Source organism: Fundulus heteroclitus, chromosome 13 (genome assembly GCF_011125445.2).
Source record: "Fundulus heteroclitus isolate FHET01 chromosome 13, MU-UCD_Fhet_4.1, whole genome shotgun sequence".
Classification (NCBI taxonomy): Eukaryota; Metazoa; Chordata; class Actinopteri; order Cyprinodontiformes; family Fundulidae; genus Fundulus; species Fundulus heteroclitus.
Genome location: NC_046373.1, coordinates 16,001,969 through 16,028,134, shown reverse-complemented (window position 1 = coordinate 16,028,134; position 26,166 = coordinate 16,001,969). Strand labels below are relative to the sequence as shown.

Here is a 26,166-nt window from a genome sequence, read left to right as displayed (position 1 = left end):
TTCAGTAAAACAAGGCTAAGATCGAGGTCGACAGCAACAAACACTGGAGCAAAAAACAAAGAATGAATACGTGAAACATTGTGCCCACCAAAAAAAAAAAAAAAAAAAGGTGGAGGATTTGTGATGCTGTGGGCCTTTATACTTTTTCTCATAATGCACGTTTGTTTAATTTAACCTGGTCTCCTCCTCCAGAAGAATTAAAGTGGGTGTTTGTTGTTGGGTCGTTGAGCTGGACGAAGATCCAAACCATATGACCGAAAACAACCCAGAAATCATACAGAAAGAAATTAGGATATGAAAGGACTTTATCGTTCTTAAATTAGAACTTCTGCCATGGCCGCCTCAATCACCAGACCTAAATAAACACAAAACCTGGGGGAGAGCCGAAGGGCAAAGAGCACAAGAGAGGATCTGGAACCGGTCTAGGAAGAACGTGCAAAGATCTTCCTCTCTCCGTGTGCGGATATTTAAGCCTTGTGGAAAGTTACACAAGAGAAAAAGCGTGCTTTGTTTTCCTTACAATTTAAAAAAGTACTCAAAACAAAAGGTTGTATTTCCTGAAAATGTTCAGCTCCAATTAACATTCCGTCTGTGCCTTCTTATATTGTTCATCTAAAAAGGAAAAATCGGACATGAATTAAACTGTGATTCCTTTGCAATTTCCCAAGTGACGTTCACCTTGAAACCCTTTTCTGCATCCTGATAAAAAACATTAACCTCCTCTTTAATTAGTGCTCAACTGCAGCTTTTATACGACACAAATGTCAAATGAGAAAGTGATTTTACACACATTACATGACACAGAAAACCCATCAGATCTACCAGAAAGAAATTACGGACAAAGACGACCAGAAAGGGTGAACAGTGGCCTTATAATACGCCGTAAGATTTCTGAATCCATGCTGCCTCTTTCTCCCCGCATTATTCCAGCAAACGACCGGCATTGTTCACGGACGTGGAACGGTGCCCGGAAGTGGCCTGGATTCAGAGTGCATACGTACAGGCTGGGAGATTTTAGATGTAAATTGATCAAAGAGAAGAGAGGAGCCTTGTGTGGCCTCTCTGGGCCTGTTGGCATCCCCCGTCTCTGCAGCTGGTGGCCATATTAACCCAACTGTTGGCAGACTGGCGGCCAGGGAAACACCTAACCGGGCCGGCGCTGAAGGCGGTGCTCTGTGGATGAGCCTGCTTGTCCCGGTTTGCCCCTCCGCTGCCCTGGAAGCTTTTCCACACTTGTGGTTGAGTCACTTGAGGGTCAGCCTGACTTTGTGGTTAGAAACCCGGCACACAAACCCTGGGTGTGTGCTTATAATCTAGATACAGCTGTCGGCATTGGTGGATGTTGCGAGGATCCCCGCCATAGACAGACAAAGCAAGACAGAGCCGGAAATCCCAAATTTGCTAATGAAGCAACACACAAGACACCCGGGGTGCACCAGTGAATAACGTTGACTTTGGTCCAGCAAAGAATGTCTTCTTAATGCACTTTGCAAGAAAATCTGGTCCTGAAGTCACTTCCGGAAATAAATGATCAAATCAATCTATTCCAACCATACAGACCAACATACAACACAGTCCATAAAGGCAAGATGTGACGAGTCTTCTCTCTACAGAGACCCAGCCAATCTACATCAAGTCAGTGAATCTGCAGCAATCCATCCCTCTCACAAAGCACGTGGCAACAGTGGAAAGGAACAATAAATTGTCATTAATACTTTCTGACTGCAGAGGATTTGTTTTTATTGGTTTCATCTTGGGCTTTTTCACATCGCTGCTTATTCTTTTACAGAGATATGGGAGTCACAGCCACCAGTATTTAATTTCATAACTGTCTACAGAAAGAAAAATTAATTACTGAAGGGAAACTCAACTGCTAAACAGACTTGAGTTCAGATACGTTCACACTGTATGGAGTTTGGAACTGTTGCTCAAAAGGTCAAATAAAGACAGCTACTTTCTAGAAATACAACAGGGTGCTTAATAACCACAACAGAGTAGCCTGCACAAAAATATAGGTAAGGTACACAGTGCCTAAATGTCAAACAAAAACATCTCCACGCTGGACTCCTGTTCGATTATGGGCACCGCGGTGTAAACAAAGTCTATGATTTAAAGTCCTCTCATTGACACCCCAGAGAAAGGAACGGTTTAGAAAATACTGTACAAGCAGACCAGCACTTTCTGCTGTGCACTGTCCGTCAGCTGGCTGAAAGGCTGCTACGCCTTCCTTTTGCTTGTAAGAAGGACAATTATAGCCTTTAAGAAACATTTCTGATTGCTAAAAACATCAAGAGTCACGGTGCAGAAACTAAAGACTTATTTCCAGCACTCTTATTAAAGGTAACACACTAGCAGCATGCCTGCAGGCTGGCTTCTTGAGCAGATAGCCTGACTAATCACCCGACTAATATTTGCTAGTTTTCTTGGTGTTACTCTACAGAAAGCTACCATTAGACTCAGAGTGTTTATTCAATATTTCTGCTCAACTCTATGAATATATCGTATAAATATTACAATAACTCTAATACGTTGCATTACTTCAGCAGCAGCATGATTATCGTTTCCCTTTTTTCTTAAATAAAAGCAGTTTATCCTTTTTCTGTATCTATCCATGTCAACAACATAGAAAGATCTTGTTGGACTTTCAAGTGAAAGTGGTGGGAGGCTAGCAAACATTGTGGTTGGCAAACAGAAAGAAAAGCATTAATAAGGACTGATTCATCAATAAGTAGTAATTAACCTCTGCCTAAAAGAGATAAACAGCTAAAATATACTCCAGACACGCAGCTTCTAAGCAACATATGACTATAATGCGATTTCATATCCACCATCACAAGAGTATATTTCAATGTAAATGGGAAATCATCAGTCTACACTGCTACATTATCCTAGCTTTAGACTTTAGCTATAATATTAAACTTAGGACTGCCTCCTGGAAGTAAGCCAACTTCTGCACTGAACAATGTTAACGCCACATATGTATTAAAAATACGTAATGGTGCATTCAGTGACCGGAAGAAAGACTTGGATTTATGGCCTAAACCGTCACATTCCTACAAAGTAATGATAAATGCAAACAACACACAAAAAAAAAAATTTAAAATAATTTTCATCTTCTAATCCTACACATTAAGGCATTAAATGAATCCCACTGTGGTGAACAATCTACTACAACCACCACATTGACAGGTTAATTACTGAATGTAACAAGCAAGCAATTACTTGCATGACGGGACACCTACATAAGCACAGCTGCAAACACCAAATGTCTTAACCTCCACGTCGCTGTCCATGGCATTACCCTCAAACAGAGAGCGCACGCAGCACCTTCAAGTCTGCCATTTTAATCCTAAACCCACATGTGTTAGGATGCATTAATTGAGAACAACTGGAGTTGCAGAAAACATGTGTCAGACATGACAGACTGCAGAGCAAGTGGGGCTTCCTGCTGTATATACATGTGTAAGCACTTCACTATGTAACCACACACACACACACACACACACACACACACACCCGACCAAGTCTTTTCTTAAACAAAAATGCTGGTTGCTCACACTTACAGGCAACATAGAAAGATAGCTGCACAGCAGGTGCGTTAGCTCTCTAATGAGCGGCTTCATCCATCCATACACCGGTGAGGCAAATAGAATCTGGATACTACAGTCAGTCCAGCTAGAACCAGAACCAGTGGGAATATTTCACGAGTCGGTGCAGCGTTTATCGGACACACAAACCTCGGGATGGTCCACGAAGACAATGACCACCCCCCTGCTGTCAATCAATTACTATTCATGGGAGAATGGAGAAAGAAGGAAGGAAAAAAAATTGTGCAACCTTAAATTCACACGATGACTCAAAATGACTGTTGCTGAGGAGCTGCAGACGTGCGAACTGTGAACAGTTCACACACAGTGCACAACGCTGGTAGATAATCACATACAGATACAGAGCTGTAAACATTCGGAGGTCAGACAAAGACGACCTGAGTAAGTATAAAACGGCATTTTCAAATGAGGATTTCATTTATTAAAAAGGGGGAAGACTATCCAGACCACCCTGGCTCTGTGTGAGGGGTCCGTAGCCCGCAGCTCTGGAGCTACATTTGGCACTAGCGCCCCAGTTGTGGCTCCTAACAAGAAAACACTGCGCAAAAAAGAAAAAGAACAAGAGTTGTTTACAAATATAAAGGCACTTTTAGAAGAAAAAGACTGATTTGGCAGTATTTCTATTCATTTAGATGGAATATCTGTACAGAACTTCCATTACAGAATGACACTAATGGCTAAATAAATATTTCTTTCATTTACTCTTTTTTTTTTGGTCCTTTTTTGTGCTTTTCGCTTCACTTTCAATTAACATGGAGTTCAAGGAAATGTGTTTATTCTCTTTTTGTAAAAGCTGGATGTTATTTTCCATTTTCATATCTGTTCAAATACAAACAACGTGGTTCATTTATTCAACCCTAAAATAAGAGTGCAACAATAAAAATGTCTAAAATAGCTTTTCTAAAGTGTACTGCATCTTTGTGTGGCTCCATAGAGCATTTGACTCAGACCTGCATAGTTAAGAAAACACCTAAAACTTGTCTGACAACATCATGCAGTCCAAAAGATCTCAAAAAGCAGCATATCATGTCCCGATCTAGGGAAATTCAAGAACAGATGGAAAACACAGACATATTTCTGTCTGGAAAAGGTTACCAAGCCTTTATCAAAGCTCCAGAGAACAGCAGTGAGAGACATTATAATCAAATGGAGTAATGAACCGTCCCAGGAGTGGCCCACATACAGAAATTAGTCCATCGGCAACTCATCCAGGTCCCAAAAGAACCCAGAACAACAGAGACAGCAAGGTGTCGGTACAAAACAGGGGTAGGACATGGCAAAGCAGCGATTTGACCCAAAACAACTCTTGTTACACCATATGAAGCACCACACACACTCCAGTATCACTAGCATAGCTAACAACGAACACATTTACAGCAGTGAGCGACCCGAACTGAATTAGACTTTAAAAAATAAAAAATAGCATCCACTTAATTCAACATCTGTTGCATTGTGTCCGGGCCAAAATCCATTTCTTTGGCAACCACTCAGCTCGGTGCTTCTGTTCTCTAGTTGGGGTTGTGGGGGTTCTGCCGGGCCAAAAGCCGCTACCCTTTACCCACTAAAAAAAAACAACAACAGCGATTCACACAATCTTCTGCTCTAGAAGTGACAGCGTGAAGACTATTGGCCCCGGCCCCGCACTCAGCTCACCCATTTTGGTTCACCGGTGTAGAACTTATCGACCTTAAGTCCGGGGCCTTTTCGGCTACTAAAGGTCAAAGATTGGGGGGCGGGCAGGTGGTTGGGGAGGGGGTCAAAGTTGACCTCCTGACGGGCACATTGGTGGGCAGGCCTGAGTCGCCTTCTCAAAAGGACCCGTCAGTCACAGTCACTTATTTACCGCGAGCTGATTTCTGTTGTCCCCCCCCGGGGGGATCCAGAGAGCCATTTCTCTCCGGCTCCTTTAACCCCCAACCGGAGCCAGATAAGGGCTTCTTTACATGACAAAGTGCCATGGCAGCACAGGGGAGAAGGGGAAAGAAAGGCCTTCCTTTCAATTGCCAATGTGGAGCAAATCCCCTTTCCCCGCAAGAGTTTGCGGTCACATGATTCTCATTTAAAACTGAAAGGTGAAATAGGACTTTTAGATTCTTTGATATGCGGTTTTTGAATGTAAAACCAGCTTGAAAGCGCACGGCTTCAAAAGCTGAAACGCTGTTTATTATCTTCCGCGTTACAATTCCAAAAGGATTTTTTTTAGCCGCAAACCTTAAAATAAGCAGAGATTGAGCCCCAGCTGTACCATTATGTAAGCAAACGTTCTGCACACTGGATCAGTGTGTTAGCCGCATTGAACTCTGAGCTACTGTACTTGCGTGCATTACGACTTTAGCTTGCAGCTGCGAGTTCGGCGACAAGAGGACGGGATAAAACGCCTCCTATTGTCTTCGAATGAGCCTGGCCTCTGAGAGATGTGTTTTTTTTTTTTTTGGCACATGAAAAGAAGCATTTATGAAACGAAGAAACAAGCTGGTGGGGGGGGGGGTGCTTTACTAAACACTGGCACACCAACTAAGCATCTGCTCTTAGGAGTACAAATTTAAAAGAATAGAAAAAAAAATAGGAAATGTATTAGCACGAAGAAGATTGAGGATTTGGACTTTTGGTTTTTGTTTCTAAGGTTTGTCCAGAGTTGGAAGCAAATCTAAGAGCTAGACAGACAGTTTCAGGGGGAAGGAAATGAAAGGATGTCACTGGAGAGTTGACGGGAGAAAGGGAGAACAGGTAGGTATTGTGTCTCCTGTTTCCTTTTCCATTCACTCGCCGCGACTCATTTTTGGCCTCTTGGGAAGATGGTAACTGAAGAGGGTGTTAGAAATGTCTCGCTGCCCTCATCTGCGGACAGAGAGAAGGAAGCTACGTACGCCGGAGCTCTGTAACGATGAAGGAATTCAGTCGGCTGGTATCCACGCAGGACAAAGAGCCCACTGAGTAGGGGGGGGAAGAAAAGCTACGACACTTCCAGAGAGGTGCGTCACATTTGCAGCTTAATGTATGCGGCTGCATATTTAACAGTTGTTTAGAAGCCCACAGAGGGGCAAACGATACAGGAGGGCGTTTAATATAAGAGGTGAAGCCATGTTGAAGGCTTGGCCCGCAGTCCCTGCTGGCATTTCCGCTCCAAGAAGGAACCGCCTCCGCCCTCCTCGCCTTTTCTCGTCGCCGTATTTCACGCCGACTTTTCAAACGCGCGCGAGTCTTCATCCATCACCGGCCGCGAGGCAGAGTAAACAATCACGCTGGAGATCAATCACTGTCTGTTTAATGCTGAACGGCGCAGACGCGGCGAGGGGCGGGGGGGGCTTAACACAGTGGGATGTGTGCTCACATAGATTCACAGCAGCGTACGCTCAATATACGGATTGTTTTTTAGCTCTCTGCCGGTGCAACGATGCAACCCTCGTCTCATTGAGGGAGAAACAAACAAGCCAACGCCTTTCCAGCAAAAACTAAACCAAGCTAAAAAGATCAAACGGGGAGACGCACCGACTACAGATTTTTGATGCTAAATTTTTGTGCTAATTCTGAATTGTCTCAAAGAATTATATGGGACCCCACTCAATAGATGAACTCGTTCAACCTTTCTATAGAGTAAGCAATATTGAAACACTGGCATTTTTCTGAAAACAGCACCAGTTTCAGGATATCGGCAGACTTTGGGAAATGTAAGGAGTCAACAAGAACTATTTCAGCAAATAAGACGTAAGCATTACTCGTGGACCTGGAGGAGGAACCGTGGGGAGGAAAAAATTTTTGTTAAATTTGATTTTTGATTTGGACCAGTCCTGCCCACAAACCAAGCAATCTGTGCATCCTCTGAAGGGAATGTATCCATACTAGGCATGGACTGTTTGAGATTCTTACAGTATAATAACCTTGAGTAGAAATACTATGGTTTTATGGTGTAACAATAAGAATATGAAAGTAAAATGTATTTTGGCACAGTTTCTTTTTTAAAAAAAACAGCTTGGTTTGGGAACTGTAGTTAAGCACCGGGTGGCTCACATGGATTTAGGACCTGAAATATTTCCAACCATACTAATCCTATGTAAAAGAAAAAAAGCATAACACGCTTCTTACATTACACAGCAACAGGTAGGGGAGGGGTGACACTACATTGTTTAATCCAGCAGCCCTCAAACCGGGGTCTCCGGACCCCCTGTGGTCCGCGAACCCTAGGTTGGGGGTTCGTGAAACGTATGTTGTCGGGCCTGAGGAGCCACTGCTGAGGATGCGTCAGGGTTGAGCTAAGTAACACAACGGGCAAATATTTAACTCCGTCCACTAAGGTAGAAGCCTAATCAGCTAAAATTAGAAAGTATGTGACATCGAGTTTGGCTTTAATCGGGCATGAGGAGCTAATCTCCACCCAATCTCTCATATTAGGTGTATTTCTATATATTTTAAAAACATATATAACTCCTAAGGTATTTAACAGACAAAAGGCTGTTTAAAAAAATACTATCAGCATGAGGAATCTAAAGAGAAATTTTACCGCTGCTATGGGGTCCGTGGCCACGAAAAGTTTGAGAACCCCTGGTTTAAATCCTCCCTACTGCCAGAGAAAATTCTGGTCACTCCAGTAATTTTCCCTCATCTTATGAGCACTGTAAGCCAAAGGAACGGCACGCTGAAAACCTTTAGCAGTTCTAAGACCCTGACTCTTTAAAATGCTTTGGTACTAGTAAGCGGCCTACGCCCAAATCCTTCTTAAACTGCGCTTTAGAGAGAACTGTTAGGCATCCACATGGAGTTGGAGCAGCGGCATTAAAACACTGCGACGAAGAGGCACTTTGAGCCCCCCCTGCGCCGATATCAAAACTGATCCCATCTCTAATCTAAACCTTAGATCTGGGCTCTCTTATCACCATGTCTGCTTTAGGCCCAAAGTCTACTGGCCACCGTCACCTGGCCTTCCCTCCTCTCATCTAACACTTCATAAAGACCATTCATCCAACCATCCTTTCATCCCTCTATACCAGGGGCCTCGTTAATCCTCCTCTCCATCCTGACCCTGCACCACTCCACTGGACTGGGACAAACTTCAAAGACGGAGTTGCGTGTGTGTGCACGCACATAAGTGTGTGTGTGTGGGAGAGAGAGAGAGAGAGAGAGAGAGGGGGACAGATTGGATGGGTGGGCAGCTGTGTTGTGCTTGGCCTATACCACAAAGCCTTTAGAGGACAAGGGCCCACACACACGCGCAAACAAACTCACACACACACACACGGTTACTTCGAGGCAGTACTTGAGCTTTAAAGAATGTAGCCAAATAGTGAACAAAAATAGATCAGTTCACCATGAATTTGCCACAGCGCAGTGGAAATAGTTGCCTACTTACCCCCCCAACATCCAAAATATTGACCTCGCCACGATTGGAAGAAGCATAACTCTACGTGGTCATACAAAAGGAGTAGCCTTATGCTATAATTAAGAACATATAACATTAGCAGTGCAAGAGGTTCCCATTAGCTGGGCAGAATCATCCTGTGATGAACCCCCCCGCTAACTGGACCGGGACGCTAGCGCGAATGCAAAGTCGCATATGTGCTCCGCCACGTCCTGGGGGGGTGGTGCTGGGGAAGGGGAGCGGGCTAGGTGTTTGACAGACAACCCTCGGCTGAAAGTGACAGACCGTGTTGGAAATAGACTTGCACGCATGCATCAAATAACAGCCAGCTGATGACAGCTAAGGGAGCCTGACATGCCTTGCTCTGCCACTGGTGGATGTATGTTTATTTTATTAACCTGCCACAGAGTCTGCAGGGAGGAGGGGTGTTAGGAGGGGAGGGGAAAGAGATGGCTCTGTGTGTGTGTGTGAGTAACAGTATGTGTGTGTGCCTTTTGGTCTCTATCAGAGTTTGCTGCTTGGTAAAACAAAAAAAGGCATCATCCTCTTCCTCGGTTGAGCGTTGGGAATGGATGAAAGGCGTCTGGAAATGGAGACGTTGGTTATTGATCCTGGACTTATGCAGAATGCAGTGCCAGAGTTCTCTGTCCTTTCCTGGTTCAGTTTAAGAGCAGAGTACAATTTTGTTTTAAGGATGAAAAACAAAAATGTACTCTGAATCACGGAGTAAGTATGTGACGTAAGGAAGGACAGACGAACGGATGGTGGACGGTTAACTGGCCAACGGACTATTTTGTAGATTAATAGATTGATGGACAAACAAATGAACCAGATTACACCTTTTAGATAATGGGATGGAAATGTATTCAAAATGTAAACATTTTTCAATCTATATCTTGTTTTCTGACATCCAATTTCTGGACTTTTCCAAACCAAACTCCTTTTCCTCCCCACCCGCACTAACATTTTTCCTTTATATTGTGGCAACCGTAGCTCTGGTTGCCGACCGAGGAGACAAGTCTTTGCTTGTGACCGAGAACACCGATACTCTGGAAACCCACCATGACTCCTGAAAAGATAACAGTCCCGGGAAAATAAAATAAAAACCAGTTCCCCTTGTTTAGCTCGCCCATCTGCATTTATGACACAGACCCACACGTATCAGCTCAACTGCCTCACTTATCTTCAGACAGCCTGGTAACCGAAACCCATCCCTGAATGGCACACCCTCGCTCTGGATTCCTGCTTATTATTTCCGCTGGCTCTCTGTACCTGGATGCGTATATGTGTTCGTGTCCTCTCAATTTGGTCTGTTCATGCACTTTTATTAAAATAAAATAAAAAAAAAACACTTCGGCTCTGGTATTCAGCAGCAGAATGCACCTGTCACATAAAATCAACAGACAAGCTGTGCGAAACAACTTGGTCATTTATTTTTTTTCTATTTTTTTTTAGGTCCCACAGATTCCAGAAGTCAAGCACACGTGCAGAAGGAGAACAAGAAGACGCTGTGTGGGTTGAGGAGCCGACAGTTGCAGCTGATGTAAACGTACATGTGACAAGTCAGTCAGCAGAAAAAGCGTGCTCTCTGTGCTGCTCAGAGAGCGAGAGAGAGACAGAGAGAGAGAGAGAGAGAGAGAGAGAGAGAGAGAGAGAGAGAGAGAGAGAGAGAGAGAGAGAGAGAGAGAGAGAGAGAGAGAGAGAGAGAGAGAGAGAGAGAGAGAGAGAGAGAGAGAGAGAGAGAGAGAGAGAGAGAGAGAGAAGGAGAGAATGTGATGCTCTTTGTGAGCGGTGTGGGTCAGCTGTTGCTCCTGGCCCCGTTCGCTCACGCTGCCTCTTGGCTTCTCGGCACAGTGACACCCTGTCCTCCTTTCCCTTTGTCTGTGAATCGCAGCCTTTGACAAAAACGCTCGATTTCACCATGAAATGCCCGACTCCTTAAAAAAAAAAAAAAAAAAATCTGCTGAGTCATAAACTGCACGACCAAATCTACCTGTAGCAGCAGCTTTCCAGAAAACACACCTTCGAGCATCTTTAATTGTACCCGACGTGTTGTTTTTAAGTTCAAGCCTGCGTCTTTAAACGCCTTGACCGGAGCTGGGTGATTTACACCGCTTCTATAAAATGTGCCATTTAATTTAGGCTGATGTTTTGCGAGCGAACGCTCACAATCACTCCACTGTGGTAGCTCAGCAAGAAACTGTCAGCGGCCTTATTTCTTCTTTGGCGTTTATAGGACTGGACTGGAAAAAGAGAGGAGGGAGTGGGCGAGCAGGAACAGAGGAAATGTATGGACAGAAATATATGTGGCACTTGCAATTAACATGAATTCTGCTTTTGTGCAGCTTTAACAAAAAAAAAAGAAAAGAAAATGTGTGCTAAAGACATCAGGGATATGGGATCAGATCTCTGCTAGAACATATTGAGGGGAATTGTGAAAGGTGCATTAAGGCGAGGCTAAAACAGGGAGAAGTGGACGCTGTGGAAACTGAAAAGGGAACATTTGTTTATTCAAATTCTTTCAGCGAGGTGGCGTTCTGTGCCTCGTTCTCCACCGGCCCTCCGAGGTATCATTAAAAACTAAACGGTGAACGGAAATGAAAGCAGGCTCTCGTTCTCTTACTCAGTAGAATCACTGAAGCTCGGGACGTTGCTGAACTTCGGTCAGTTCCCGCCTACAGCTGCTCGTTTTTTAGGAAACTAACGCCTTGATACTTTCCGTCAGAGAAAGTTACATTTGAGTGAGGATCGCTTCAGAAAGAAGGCATTTAAAAGATCGTAGAGAAGAACATCGTAGTGTTCTCTGTAACCAAATAAAGATACAAGCTTATTCACTGGACAGCCCTTTAAGAATATCAAACATCTGTTTTTCCAACTAGGTAATGTAGCAAGCATAAATGCTAACAACACCCAGATTTCAGTGTGGAAGCTGCTACCAAGTGCAGACTCAACGGAGCCATTATCACTATCAGAAAGGTGTTAAAAATGGAGTCAACTGAGGCACAAAAGACAGAAAGCTATTTAAAAGCTATTTCTACCGAGGCATGACAGCTTTATGTGCAGGCTACGCAACAGGGAGGAAGACTTCAGTAGATGACAGGAAGGGTAAACATAAAGCAAAGTTGTTCTGTTTCATTCCTTTTAAGCTTTCAGCCTCCGATTAAACAGCCTGGACTCGAAAAAGTTGGCAGCCTTTGGGAAATCTCAGAGTAGAGGTATAATCTCTAAACGCTAAGCTAAACGCTTATTTAGGATGCATGGTACAGATTAAAAGGTCACCTCTCTAATGATGTCGTTATTAATTTAAAAAGGATAGGAAACTGTGCTACTGTAAGAGCTGGACCAAATAAACCCCCATCTCTCATACACACAGTGTGACGTCGCCTCTGCTCTCAATATAAATGACCTTTAGGGACCCTTACAGCTACAAAAAAATTATGATTTCATAACCAGTAAATAAGATGTTTTATCTAACACATTGTAAGTTAGCTTTTTCAGGGATGTAGAGAGATCTCTCTAAGAAAGAATGATAGATTTTTTTAGTCACTATCGATATTTGATTGTGAAAACAATTTAACTTTTAATTCACCCAGAAAGGGAAAAAAATAATCAATTACAGTTCTGTAGCAGAAATTGGAATGACCAAAAATCTGCATAGGAGGCGTTCTGGAAAATTGGCTGCTGTAAATCGGCCATCCAATCCTTGATTGGTCCACTCTCCAAAGAATACCGACATAAAATGCACAATTATTGATTCACACAGTCGCCAGCTATACAAAATGTACCAAAAATCATCTGAAACCTGTTGCAGCCGCTGTTTTTATGCGGTCCAATTAGCAAACCGTTAAAAATGACGAACAGCATCGGTTGGAGCCCTACAGCCAAGGAGGCCGAGACTTGTTTGCCAAATAAAGCGCTTGCTCAACGACGCGCACCTGCCAAAAAAACAGCTGTAAATATTGTTGCAGGCAGCCGGAGCTGGCTGGGGGACAGACCTGAAGCAGTTGAGCCAAACAGGAATCAGAGTATGGTTGCCTCTCTCTTCATCCTCAGCGCTTCTAAAGTGTGCTTTCTTTTTTCCCCCCACTGCTGACTCCAATAAGAAAACGGTTCACACAATCAGAAACAACAGAAACTCGAGTGAAACGCAGACATTTCAGCCATTTTCCAACCTCCTGCCATTCTATCTGCCCACAGCTCCCTGTTCTTTGAACTAGCGGTTCGATTATAAGTGGCGTTTCACACATTCGCAGATGAACACAGCCCGGCGTCTGCTGCTAGAGGTAGCAGTGTGGCGCCGAGGGAAGAGAGCGGACAGAATTATTAACACCCATGGTTTCTTTCTCCTGAGAAAGCCGTCGTCTTTATGAACATTTCAGTCAGCGCTGCAATCCACGGACTGCCCTGCATCCCGCTCGACAGCAGATAAATACAAGCTAAGGAAATTTAAGATGAGCTCTTTTATTTTTTTTTCCTTCCTCCTTCCTGCCTAGAGCTGTAAAAACCAGCAGCAAAAAAAAAAATAAAACCCAGCGGGGCCAATCCGCTGCTTAATGAGATTTGGGAACGCCGGAGGGGACGACTGAGCAGTGCAGCCGAAGCGATCAGCCATTTTTATTTCAATAAACTTGTTTCGCTTTTGAATATTTTTTTTTTGCCTTGGGTTCTTGATAAATGAAGTGCTGAGAAGCCGCTGGTGGCCTTTCCTCGTATGGACGAATAAAAGAAAAGAGAAAAAAAAAATCAGCGCAGTTTAAACTGTCGGTTGTGGACATTTAATAAAGGTTACCTGGAAAGCGTGGCCAAAATCACGCACACGCCGAGCTCGTCAGCCACGACGGCGTCAATAATCTTGCCTGGGTCGGACATACGTCGTTACTTCAGGGCGATTCATCTTATTGGCAAGTAGGAACAATGTAATAAAATTATCCCTTTGCATGCGTATCAACATAACATCGAGATTAGGAGCTCAGGGCATCTTGCAGGTAAAGTGGCCTCTAGGATTCATTAAGCACGCCGTGATTCCCTCAGCCCTGCTGCATTCACCCAATTTAGACAGAAAATGATCCGTGCTCACAGAGGAGGGAGCAGTACCGAGAGCAGAGATTGGATTTAGAGCTGGCGGAAAAGGTCTACGGCGAAACCCATGAAGACGGCGCTTTGATCGAACGAATTAGTGAATTAGCACACTGCAGAGGGTCCACAGGAAAGAACCCCGGCGAGGCATTACCTCGGCTTCAGCAGCGTGCGGAGGAAGGTGGGCTAAAGACAGAGAGAGTGGGGGGGGGAACCAAAAAAAAAAAAAAAAAAAAAGAAGTCTGAGAGAAAGACAGACAAAAGAAAACAGCATGCGGGAAGCAGGCCCACAAGCTTAATCACATTAACACCGACTGGAGGAAGGATGCAGAGAGGAAGGAAGGATGGAGCAGACGCCTGGAAGACAAAGCCATATTGGAAATCAAGTCTCGTTTCGTGAGCTAAAAAGGTCAGCGTGGTCACAGTCTGCATGCGTGTATATATATGTGGGCGTACTTAGCAGCCGGGGGCCCCTGGCCAGCCCAAGGTCTGCAAAGTAGAGGAGGTCGATAGTGCATTACCGAGGAAAGGGGAGAAAATAGCCTGCTGTTGTGTGTGTGTGTGCACAATGTCCTGTCTGCTCGCTGGGGCTCTGCTGCACGGCGCGACACGCTCACCGGCCGTCTCAAAGAGATCCTGGGTGAGACAGGAGTAACTAGGACGACTTTTTTTTACCCCTAAAACAAATATACCTGTCTGGCAGCTTATTTGGTTTTCTACCCCCACCCCCCACCCTGGCAGGTATTACATCATGAGGCAGGGCCTTTAACTGATAACACCCAGCACAGCCTGGAAAATGTTTACATGAAAGGATCAATTCCACCCTCCACAGAGTAGAGAGAGAGAGAGGTTAATGAGTTTTCAGCAATTCATGGCGACTTGAGGCAGCGGCCCAAAATCCTTTAAAGGCAGGCCTTCACGGACGGCTCGAAGGACCGATGAAGCGGACTGCTCCTCCTGCCCCTTGGATGGGCAGGGCTACTTGCAAACAAAGAATAAAATGAAAAAAATATATATTATTATTATAATTCTGTGATAGACAGGCGACTTGTCCAGGGTGTACCCCGCCTCTCGCCCATTGACAGCTGGAGATAGACACCCACACATACACGTGTTACTGAGGCTCTCACCAATGGATTCAACACTGAAATGGGTTGGGCGATATGGACCAAAAATAATTTTGATACTCTTAAGCGGAATGCCGATATATTACATTTATCTCAATATGTTTTTCTTTTTCGTAAAGTAATTCTTAAAACGCCTCTCCGAAATCAAAGCTATATCCAAAATGTCTCACAGGCCTGTTTTTTTTTAACAAACAGATGTAGATAAATATGAGAAACGGCTGGAAATAACCTACTGGCATACATAAAAGAATAATTATAACGCCATCTCGATATAAAGGATATAATCTCATTTTATATCCCTTTTGAAAAAAAAAAAAACCCCGATAGATTCCCCAGCCCTGACACTAACTTTCCAATTCCTCACACCACAGTGGATGTGGACCCACGTTCAAACTCCAATTGTATAAGTGAAAGATTCAAAAGATGGTAAAAGTAGGAGCAAAAGAAATAAAAAAAAAAAACGAACAACGGAAGAAGAGGACTGGTGAGAAAGCAAGAGAGACAGAGCTGTGTGGGAGTGAAGTCACAAACTGACTGGCAGTCCTGCTGAGGGCTAGCAGGCGGTGAACACACACACACACACACACACTCGCACAAACACGCTTCCACACAAGGGAACGCCAGCCAAGGCATCTGTGCCGGAGACCTGTGTGATTCAGGCTGACGGGATGACGAGCAGCCACAAAGAGAGGAATCCGGCCCGAGTTACGGAGAAGTGATCTTAGTGTGCAGCCTGCAAATGTGGCTTCATCGCGCCAAGTACATAACTTGTCAGACGGATATGCTCACCGAGGCATGCACAAAAATAACACTGAACACAACAGCAGAAGGTCACGCAGAAATCAATAAAACTGGTGTATCTTTTAATCTTCTGATTACCGCCTATGCTTGTGCTTCCGTGGAACAATATCCAATTTCTCTCCCTTGTCCTACCCTTGCGTGTTTTGCACTCGTTTGTAAGAACCGAACGCCTTAATTCTTTTTTATATCCGTCCATTTCAACATTTGCTTAATCCTTGTAGAGTCGCTTGTGTCTATCTCCAGCAGGCCATAGGGGGGGGAAAAAAAGGGCAGTACATCCTGGAGAGGCTAGTCCATCTCACGGGCAACACAATCTCCACTTAAGCCAACGTGAACATTCTTGGCCTGCGGGAGGAAGCCCATAGAAAGAAGCTAAAGCTGCACATGACAAAACATGCGAACATTAAAAAGACTAGCCAGGACTCAAACTGAGAACCGCCTTTCTGCAAAGCAACAGAGCTAACAACTGCAGGCGTGGTGCAGACCGGCTTAACAGAGCATGGCTAACCAGAAGGCCCAATGAGTTTAAAAGGTAGAGAGTTTCACTTATAAACTCCTCTAGATGAAACAAATTTTAATCAGTTTATTTTTTTATGATTTATTTAGTGGACCAAAAACTGTTTCAACGGTCTTAACGAAATTAATCTACATTTCCCTGCAACTCCCTATTGTTTTACATTCCCACAGCTAACGCGAAGCCTTCACATAATCCCCCATAAATGCGCTTAGAGCACCGCTGCCTGCTATAAATCCATATAAGAGCATCAGGGTTTCTGCATCATTGTGTAGTCGGCATTCCAGTACTCCCCCCATGCTGTGTCCCAAAATTTAAAACACGGACAAGACACTCTGGCTCCTGCCGTCCATCCGTCTCCCTGCTGTGGAATCCAAGGCGGCTCCTTTTTTTTTTCTAGCAAAAGCACCCATCTTAGTTAAAGCTAGAAACCCAAACTTGAGACGCTCCAGTAGGATAAAAGGTAGTGTACAGACACCCCAGCACATCATTAATGCTGGAGGTTCCACTTAGTCATCAACCACGTGGAAAGGGGTAGGGGAAAGAGTTAGCCTAGAAAAAAAATTAAAGCATGCTCAAAAGACAAAACCGAAGCGATCAAAAGAGCATGGTCGGGTAGGGAATCTGGCATTCAAACCACATTAAACCTCCTTGATTCAATTTATAAACCTCTTTATTGGGCTTCACAGCCGAACGGGCTCCTAATGAAACAAGGGAAGCCGGTCTGACACGGCACCCGATGTACGCAGCATCAATAGTGAGTAAGACCAGCCGGCGCTTTCGCATGGGCTGAGAGATGAGGTGGAAACTGAGGTCAGCTTTGACTCAACATTGAGGGAGCTGTCTGGTCTACAAGCATGGCATGTCGACCGAGACCAAGGCGTAAAAAAAGGGACCTTGAAGCGACCCCCCTCTTTCTTGCTTGATTCCTCCATCGCACTCTTTCAAAATCGTTTTTGTCAAGTAATCCATTTGAGTGACTAATAGTTGGTGGGGTTTCTGCTGTCAAATCTGGAAAAAAAAAATTTGCTGTGACTCAGACAGGCTTCAAAAGACAGAAGCATCCGAAACTGCAAAAGACATTTTCATATTTACCACAAACCGAAGCGCCTTAATAGTAACAAATATCTGGGGATGCGCTTCGTCTTCCCTATGGGTCTCTGTACTGGTTTGTCTACACTAATGCACCCAACGGGAGTCCCCCCCTCCCTTTCTTACCATAATTACTACTTGTCTTTAGCTGGGAATACTCAAGAGGATGGTTTTAAGCCACAATGTCAAACCACAGGGCTTATAATATCGAAACCAGAGAACACATTTTAACCAAAGCATTGGTTTCATATCTATGAATTTATCTGTAAAGAACACTAATTAGAGGTCACGTCACAGGAGTAACCTTTACGTCATCGTAGCCTCGTTGTTGGAAATACCTTTCGTTGTGTTTTTCCTAAGGAAAAAAAAAAATTAACCGCTACAAACCCTGACAACTCCATTATTTACCTCACTCAACTCAATAAACGCAGTGAGCCATTACGCTTATGAAAGTCACCCAGAGTAAATGACCTATGCTGGTTGAAATGCTGAGGGGAAAAGGAACGAGCGCTGGTTACGGTGAATCCAGGTCTGACTCAGACCCCCCTGGATCCCTCTTTCAGGTCAGCATGATTACTGAAAGAAGCCTAGAGGAGGTTTTCTCATGAGGCAAGGTTATTTTGTGCAGCTGGTAGGCATTGTGTGCTGGAATCAGCAAGAACAGAGCAGCTCCAAGTGAGCTGGGGGAAAAAACCTGCAGTGATGGTGACTGTCGATGTTGCCAAACACACAAAAAAAAGAGACTGACGGGTTTCCTTTGGGTGCGTGCCCTTTTGCCACCGTTCTCAAAACCCTCAGCCCTGCAAACACTGGAAGTACTTTTGTTGTTCTTCCCTTTTGCTCCACCTCATCTTTAAACACTTGCTTCAACTTGTCAGTGAATTGTTTACCAAATGATATTGCCTATCCAACAAGGAAGTGTTTTTCCCAAAAGATTTTCCCCCCGTTATCATAGGGCAGCTTCTCCCTTTTTGGTTTGTCACACACACCCACACAGAAGATGGAAAGGTGCCAAAGGTTACAAAGCTGAAAAGCCCATTTCACAAAGTTTAAGCACATTCACGCCTTCAGACAACGGCTTGGCACCATGGCTCTGAATTTCACTTTCTGGACTGACCCTTTAAAAAAAAAAAAAAGGCCTATATGTGGTAAACGAGGAAATACTCTGCAAGCACGAGACCAGAGCTGTTTTCCAGCACTTTTACAACCGACGCTTGTTTGGGACTTTTTTTTTGGGGGGGATACATTGTTGTAAAGAAACTGACCGGCTAACCGTTAGCTGAGACAGTCAAAAAGCAAATATTGTGAGAACACAGAGACAGTTTTTGGCTAACGGTTAGCTAAAAACAGTGTTAAAGTTGGCGTCGGCTTTGTTGCTTTACTTTCTGGACTGTGTTTGATCATAATCGGGTTCAAAATCTAAAAGTTATTAGATCAATCCTCAGCTGGATCTATACTGACCAGACATTTGCCAAAACAACAGATTCATGAAACTTTCACTCTATTCATGAAACCCAAACAAGGGAACCCTTCCTACGCTTTTAGGCCTTCTGAACAGACGTTGACTGGGAGAAAACCTCCCAGTCAACGCAAGCTAACGTGCTAACTTTTACACCCCAGTTAAAATTTTAAACAATAGCGTGCACAAAAGGGGTCGATGTTAGTGCAAAGTGACGCCACAGAAAAATATTAAGGTTTTTTGTGATCTGAGTCTTTTGCCACTCTTTGACCCAGATACTGGGAGAAAGCCTTGAATGAGACAATGACGTGGCATTAGGTGTGTGTGTGTGTGTGTTAGCATGAGTTTGTACAGATATTTCAGGAATTCCCACGGTTAAGCAATTTGGTCGTCCTCAACAACATCGGCCGAGAAAGAAAACCAGACAGAAGCTATTTCAATGCGTCACAAAGAGCAGAAAGTAATTAATGGCACTCAGACACCATCACACTTTGGTTTCAGTACCGTGACACTGACGCTTGAGGTAACATTATCAAGGTAGGTGTGAAATCCACACACTTGCTGAACTGGGGGGGGGTACTGCAACTCTGACATCCTGAAAAAACAGTCCCAGGAGGTGCTTGGGGATTTATTGACCGCAGGGGGAGTCAGGGAGTCTGGAGCTAACGAAGTGTCTAACCAGATCCACTGGGAAAAGAAGCAGAATTAGTAGAGGAAAGGCCACAGGGGAGCCTCTTTATGTGTGTTCGTCTTGCACAGACAAACGCTGCCATGCGCTGGAGACAGGTTAAGTGCCAGTGTCTGCAGAAGACGGTCCAAAGAGCTGCCACCCCAAACGTCCGTTATTTAGAGAACAGACACTGATCTCACTCCTCCTCCCTCTTCTCCTCACCTGCTCCTTTTTAATCTCACCTTCTACCCCCGAGTCTCATTTCTAGCTCCTTTTAAAGTCTTCCACTGCCATCTTGCTTTGACTCACTACGTCTGTCAGCAGCTCGACAACCATAGTCCTGTTTCTACTCTCAGTAAGTTTATGGGTTGTGTGGCGGTTGAGCTTATTTGACTTGATGGTGTGCATGCAAACAACATGAAAATGCCTTCTTTAGATCTTTTTTTTTTTTCCAGTTCCTCGCTTTTCCCAAGATTGCTTTCCCACACACCACATACAGTCACAAAGTTCACTTAAACCTCTGCTGTATGCTGCAAATCTCACGAGGCCTCCTTATTTTCCAATACATAAAACCACTAAATTGGACACTCTGGGAACTTGATGATTGTTAAGGTTTCCCCATCTTTAGTACATAATCACTCACTATCTGGCCTCCCCTGCACGGTGTCGTCTCATCACAAAGATCCAGTGATTCTTCGTGTAAGGGATGATGGACACAGAGGCCTTTGTAAGAACAGTCAGCCACCCACACATGGAACAAGATCTGCATATGAATTGTACTTCTGCAAAAGGTTTAAAAAAAATAAAGTATCTATACCTTTTCTGCAGCAACCAACATCAACCAGAAGAAGTTCGACATCAACCAACAATAACAATAAAAAGGCACCATTTACACATATTTTCCAGGCTTACAATTGAAATGTTCTCGCTGTCCACTTTTTTTCCAGGCTTGACCAATTTTCCTCAAACATGTTCATCCAAAACACACAGCAGTTTAGTTACAAGTAGTCTACGGATGACGGTGATTTTAGTCGACAGGTTTCTTGTAAATGAACAACTACCCAACCAGTTTTTACAAAACTGGAACATATGAAGTCCTGATTACGGAGTACAAAACCTTTAATGTGGAGCTGGGTTGTTTTCATTAAAACTGAGAAACACCGTTTCTCACGAGGGGGGTCCTAGACAAAGGACTCCCTCGTGTTTCCATTTATGCTTAGTGAAACGATATTAAAAAGGGAACTTCTGATCTAGTAGTGGTCTAGATAACACGTATTTTCCAGAGATTCTTTGCTCCTTTTGCAACTCCAGCCTACACGCAAGAGTAGCTTTCAGTGAAAAGTAGAATCTGGACTTTTCTGTTTGCAAAGCTTCCAGGTGGACAGGATAGTTGGAGATTATAAGAAAACATGGCATAGAGGCACACATTGTACAAGAACACTATCACCATTGTTTTTGTTTCTTTGTCCCGATTCTTAAACTGACACTGGTTATTTTGTCCCATTGCCATTTTGTACCTTTGCACTATCAGTAATGTCACACCCAAAATGTACCAAACGATTTATACAGACCATGCATCAGTCCATACTTCCCATTGGGAGATTACATTTCCACTTTGATTATTGACAATCTAGCGTAGTTTTCCACATTCTACTCCTATTGCACTGTGAGGAAATGTGGATAAATAGGATAATATCTACCAGCAGGAGATTGCGTATGGTTATTTAGGTTTGATTGTGAGTCTTAATCTCTTATACTTAAGAAGATTTTATGAGCCAAGTGGGAATCAGAAGAACAATAAATGGTACACAAAGTTGTCACATAGAAAAACAAAAAAACTAAAATCTATTGAACTCAAGTACATGTGAGCTTTAAGCATTATTAGGACACTATGTTCATAACTCATTAATAGGTTATATACTATGAAAACAAGTATTGGGAGTATTGTAGCAGGGGCCTTAATACCATTTTACAAATTTTCACAGCATTGGAACAGCAAAGATTACATTAACCAAGAGATTTAAAGTTAAATATATAATATTTGCAAACCACTTACTTAAGATTCCCTTAATAGAATTTTTTGAAACAGATTTAACGCTAAAGCGTCTTATTTTTTCCAGCATGAGGAAGAAGGTTCACCTGCTTCCCTAACTTTAAGTTTTGGTGTTAAGCACAAACAAAATAAGACCTAATTATCAAGGAAGGTTTTTTTTTTTTTTTTGCAGTCCGGCTGACTTCCTAAACCATCATCCGACCCGGATTACTAAAAAAACGCAGGCGTCGTCTTGGGTGTAGCTGCTGTAGGCTTTGAATGTGTAAATGGGCTTTTTAATCACATCAGCTTACACAAACACACCCGCCTACTTCTCTAACTGTTCACCTCATCAGAGCGGAGGAGTGCATGTGACAGCGTGTGGCTTTGCATCATCTCGGCTTTGCTCGTCACAAAGAGGGAGTACGTGTCGGGTGCATTTTACGATCGTACCCACAATGCCGCTGCTCCTTTTCCACACCTCCATCCGCTCTCCCAGGTCACACCTGCTACTTTCCGGGCACGGCGCACGAGCTCCTGGGCCGACGGGAAGCCTATACTGATAGGGCAAACGCGGCTTCTAACAAACAGCGCTCCCCCCCTCCGCTGTCGCACGCCCACGCACCCTGTCACTCACTCCGTTTCACATACACAAACACAAGCCCTCTGAAATTACCATCCACATGAAATAATGATGCGACGCGCTACATAGACACGGCGTGGTGGCATTTCTCCCTTTGTTAGCCATGCATTAGAGGGATAAGAATCAGTAGCGCCACACAGGGGGAAAAATGTCAGGTTTTGTTCTTAAGTGTTCCTTGAAAGCGCTGCGCCACACGCTAAAAAAAAAACCTATTTGCATGAAGCTAATTAGGCGGTTACTAAGCAAACGGAGCAGAATCCACGCCGAGTGTCACTCCGCGCACGAAAATGCCAAAGGTTTCTCATGCAGCTTGCTTTTTTTGTGGCAAACAGGCGGCATCGGGGGCAAGTTTCCACTTCTGTGAGCTTCCGACGCCGTTTGGTGATGGAGGCCTTTTCTTGCCAGCTGTGTCATCTTGAAACTCTTTTGAAATCAGGTAGCCTTCCTGTCAGTATGGCTGAGGAGGAGGAGGAGGAGGAGGAGGAGGAGGAGGGTGGGGTGGGTGCAGGGGAAAGTGTAAAGATGACAAGGGTTTAAATACTATCTAAACAGTGCTTTAGAAACACCTTCTGATCACGCAGTGTTGATGTCTAAGAGCGTTTTCAATAGCTTCCAACACCACAATGTCCAAAGTGCAGGACGCCGAGGGAGAGGCCTCTACGCGTTCTCAGAGGAGAACGCTGAGCGTCTCTCATGCTGGTTAACTCTGGATCCCTTTATCCTCCAGACTTATTCAAAGCTGGTCAGCCGTAGCCTCGCCTCTTTTAAATCCTTCTGATTTTTGTCTGAAAACGGAGAGCCATGCCAGCGCCAGGGCTGTGCGAAGAGACGACGCACACTTTCTCCTCTCCTCTCTCCTCCGGGGAGTGAAAGTCTGTGGTTTGTGGCAACTGTGTCATTTCAGTAAGAAAGACACGAGAGAAAGAATGATGCACGTCGTCTCTGATCTGTTCCTAGTTACCCAAAAACATGGGGATTTCTGCTAATTATGTACGCGTTTTTTTTTTTTTTTTTTTTAGCGCTCTGTGACGGGGTGAGCAGATAAAATACAGAAATTATGAGAAATGTTCAGAAGAGACGCAGCGGTAATGGGAAACATCAGAAAACGGTTACAGTAAATGGGTTCTGAGAGTCTTCTGAACTCTAAGAGGATGATTGAGATGTTTTAAACAGCCCACACTGAAGTTTTCAAGGTAGCCGACAGTCTTCGGTGAGGGGAAGAAAAGCGCTCCTTCGAATGAGCTGCCGCGACTTTGAAAAACATCACGTTGATAGATGGAGCTGAAAACTGAAGCTGAAGTGTTTGAATATATTCCAGCGTTTTTTCGCCCGACCCGCAGGTGCTTTACAAAACCAGAATCTCCTCCTCGTTTTATTTGACTGGTGATGAGCAGCGGTCTTTGTGTTTGGAAATAGGCGGCGGCCTTTTACCGCTGTCGAGGTCTGTTACGTTTGTTTTCTTTAAATCGCATTTCAAAACTGTCACTGTTCCTCGTGTGTCGTGTCCAAAGTATCGGTGGCTTGAGGTTTTCACCAGCTTTAAGAAGCACAGAGCAGATCAGCGCCCCCCCCCCCCCCCCCCAACCACCTGTTGCCGTGCACTTCCTGTCAGCTGGCTGAGAGAAGGCTACTAAACCTTTCCCACGCTTAAAATCAAAACTACCGGCTGGAAACCTTTATCGCCGCGAAAAACACGAGTATTGAGGATCGTTAGCCGAGAGCCGCCCATCGGTCTGATTAACACCAACTAACAAACCAGCAGATATCAGCGAGTTATGCTACACTGCAAAAAGGGAACTTAAAGTAGGTCAAATTTTCTTGAAATTAATGTATTTTACCTTGATTTAAGCAGGTAAATCAGACTATTTGCCAATAGAGTGAGTATTTTTACCTCTAAAATAGGATAATTAGATATCTTGCACTTGAAATAAGATGATAGAGATGAAATGTTTCTATTTTAAGTGCAAACATTTTATTTCATTGGCAAATAGTCTTATTTAACTGATTAAATCAAGGAAAACACATTCATTTTAAGAAAAATTTACTTACTTTTAGTCCCCTTTTTGCAGTGTAGTGTTGCCCCATAAGGAGCGGGACAGCAAAAGGTCATAAAATCGTTTTGTTTCATGTTTTTGCTCAAGTCAATGTGCTGCAAAATCCACATAAGCGACATCTATGTCACATTGTTTTAACAGCAATAGGAAGCGTTGCTTTCATGTTTTAAATAATACCAATCGGAGCATTAATGCTGCTACTTACTAACCCTCCGGCTGCTGCAGACTGTCGGACAGCTGGCTTAAAAAAGGAGGCCATTACACTTCAGCTGTTTGTAAAGATTTCTCATTGCAAAAAAAAAATAAAGAAATAAAAAAAATGTGGACAATTAGGGTATGTAAACCGTTTTTAGGTCCCTTATTGTGATCCTGAATGCACCATGCTGTGCCATTGAACCAGTGTTACTGTAGAAAGGTCTAAATCTCATCCTTTAGAGTCAATCAGAAGTACTCACTGGCCTGCCTATGCAGGCGTCAATCAGTTTTTTCCGGCTTTATAAACGCAGCCACACACAGATGCAGCTCTTGAATACTTTGTAGTACACCAGAGGACATTTCTCAGAAGCCATTACAGAGCAATCTCCAGCTCTGGTTTCACTTCCCATTAGCCATTCGGAACCATGTAAAAGCCCATGGGGGGGGGGGGGGGAACTGTGCAGCCATGTCTGACAGGCCCCACACATCCGTTGGTACTTTTCTCTCCCAGTTGCAGAGACCTCTTTTATCACTTTGTTGTTAACAAGCAACTTGCAACAATGATTGAGAACAGAACCGGCTAAATAAATAGGGTATGGTATGGACATTCAACTACGCACCATTTTCTGTTTAGAGATCATTCAATCATTCTTTGTCTCCCTGCTTCATTCCTTTCCTCCTCGTGCCCTTCCTTGCTCTCATGTGACCTTTCGCTCTTCCTCCCTCCTATAATTTCCTTACAGCTCCAGTTTTCAACTTGCTCTTCCTTTTGTCATTTTCCTTTTTGCCCCACATTCCTTTCCTTCCGGTGTCTTGCCTTCGCAGGCTCCATATTTAAAATCCCGCGTGCCGGAGTTCAAAGTGAGCTTTTGTGCTTCAGATTTTAAAATGAACGCAAGAGGACTACAAACCTTGGAAATTTGAGTCCGAAATAGTCTAAAATTCAACAAGAAACATATGTTGTAAACCTGCTGTCTGCTCTTTGAGTGAAAAGGGCATTATTAGAGAGAAAATCGAATTAATTACACTAATGAAACTTGATGTCGTTTTCCACAATTTGCCCAGGAACATTAACTCAATAACCGTGTTGGGCTAACCTTAAAACTGCCTGCGAGCTCCCAGCACCCTGCCTCCTGCTCCAGGCCCAGATTACCCATCAATCCTGTTCCGTTCCCTATAGCTCAGAGAGCCCACCAATCAGACGGCGGCATGAGGAGGAATAGGGAACGTAGATTGGCTCATTGGGGGGGGAACGGGGTGGAGCAGCTAAAGCCATCCCCTAACAACAGCAGTGAGCTGTGAAATGAGTCTAAGAGACGGGAGAATTCACGCATCCAGTTTCATCTTCTGCAGCGTTTAGTTTTCCCCCCCTCTTCCTATCTTCTCAATCCTGACTTAAGACTCGTGCCAGAGCCCTTCTGTTTTTCCCCTCTGCATTTCTCCTGCACACTTGTTCCATCTCAGAAAGTGCTTTCCTTGTCCAAATCCACCCCCCCCCTCCCTCCTCCCTACGCCTTCCTCCTCCTCCTCTTCCTCCTCTCG

The 26,166-nt window shown here is 44.0% G+C and overlaps 1 protein-coding gene across 1 annotated transcript in view; it reads right to left on the bottom strand.

Moving 5' to 3' along the window:
• jarid2b (jumonji, AT rich interactive domain 2b) overlaps positions 1 to 26,166 on the bottom strand; it is a 136,059-nt gene that overhangs the window by 87,271 nt on the left and 22,622 nt on the right. The gene's annotated exons all lie outside the window — the stretch shown is intronic.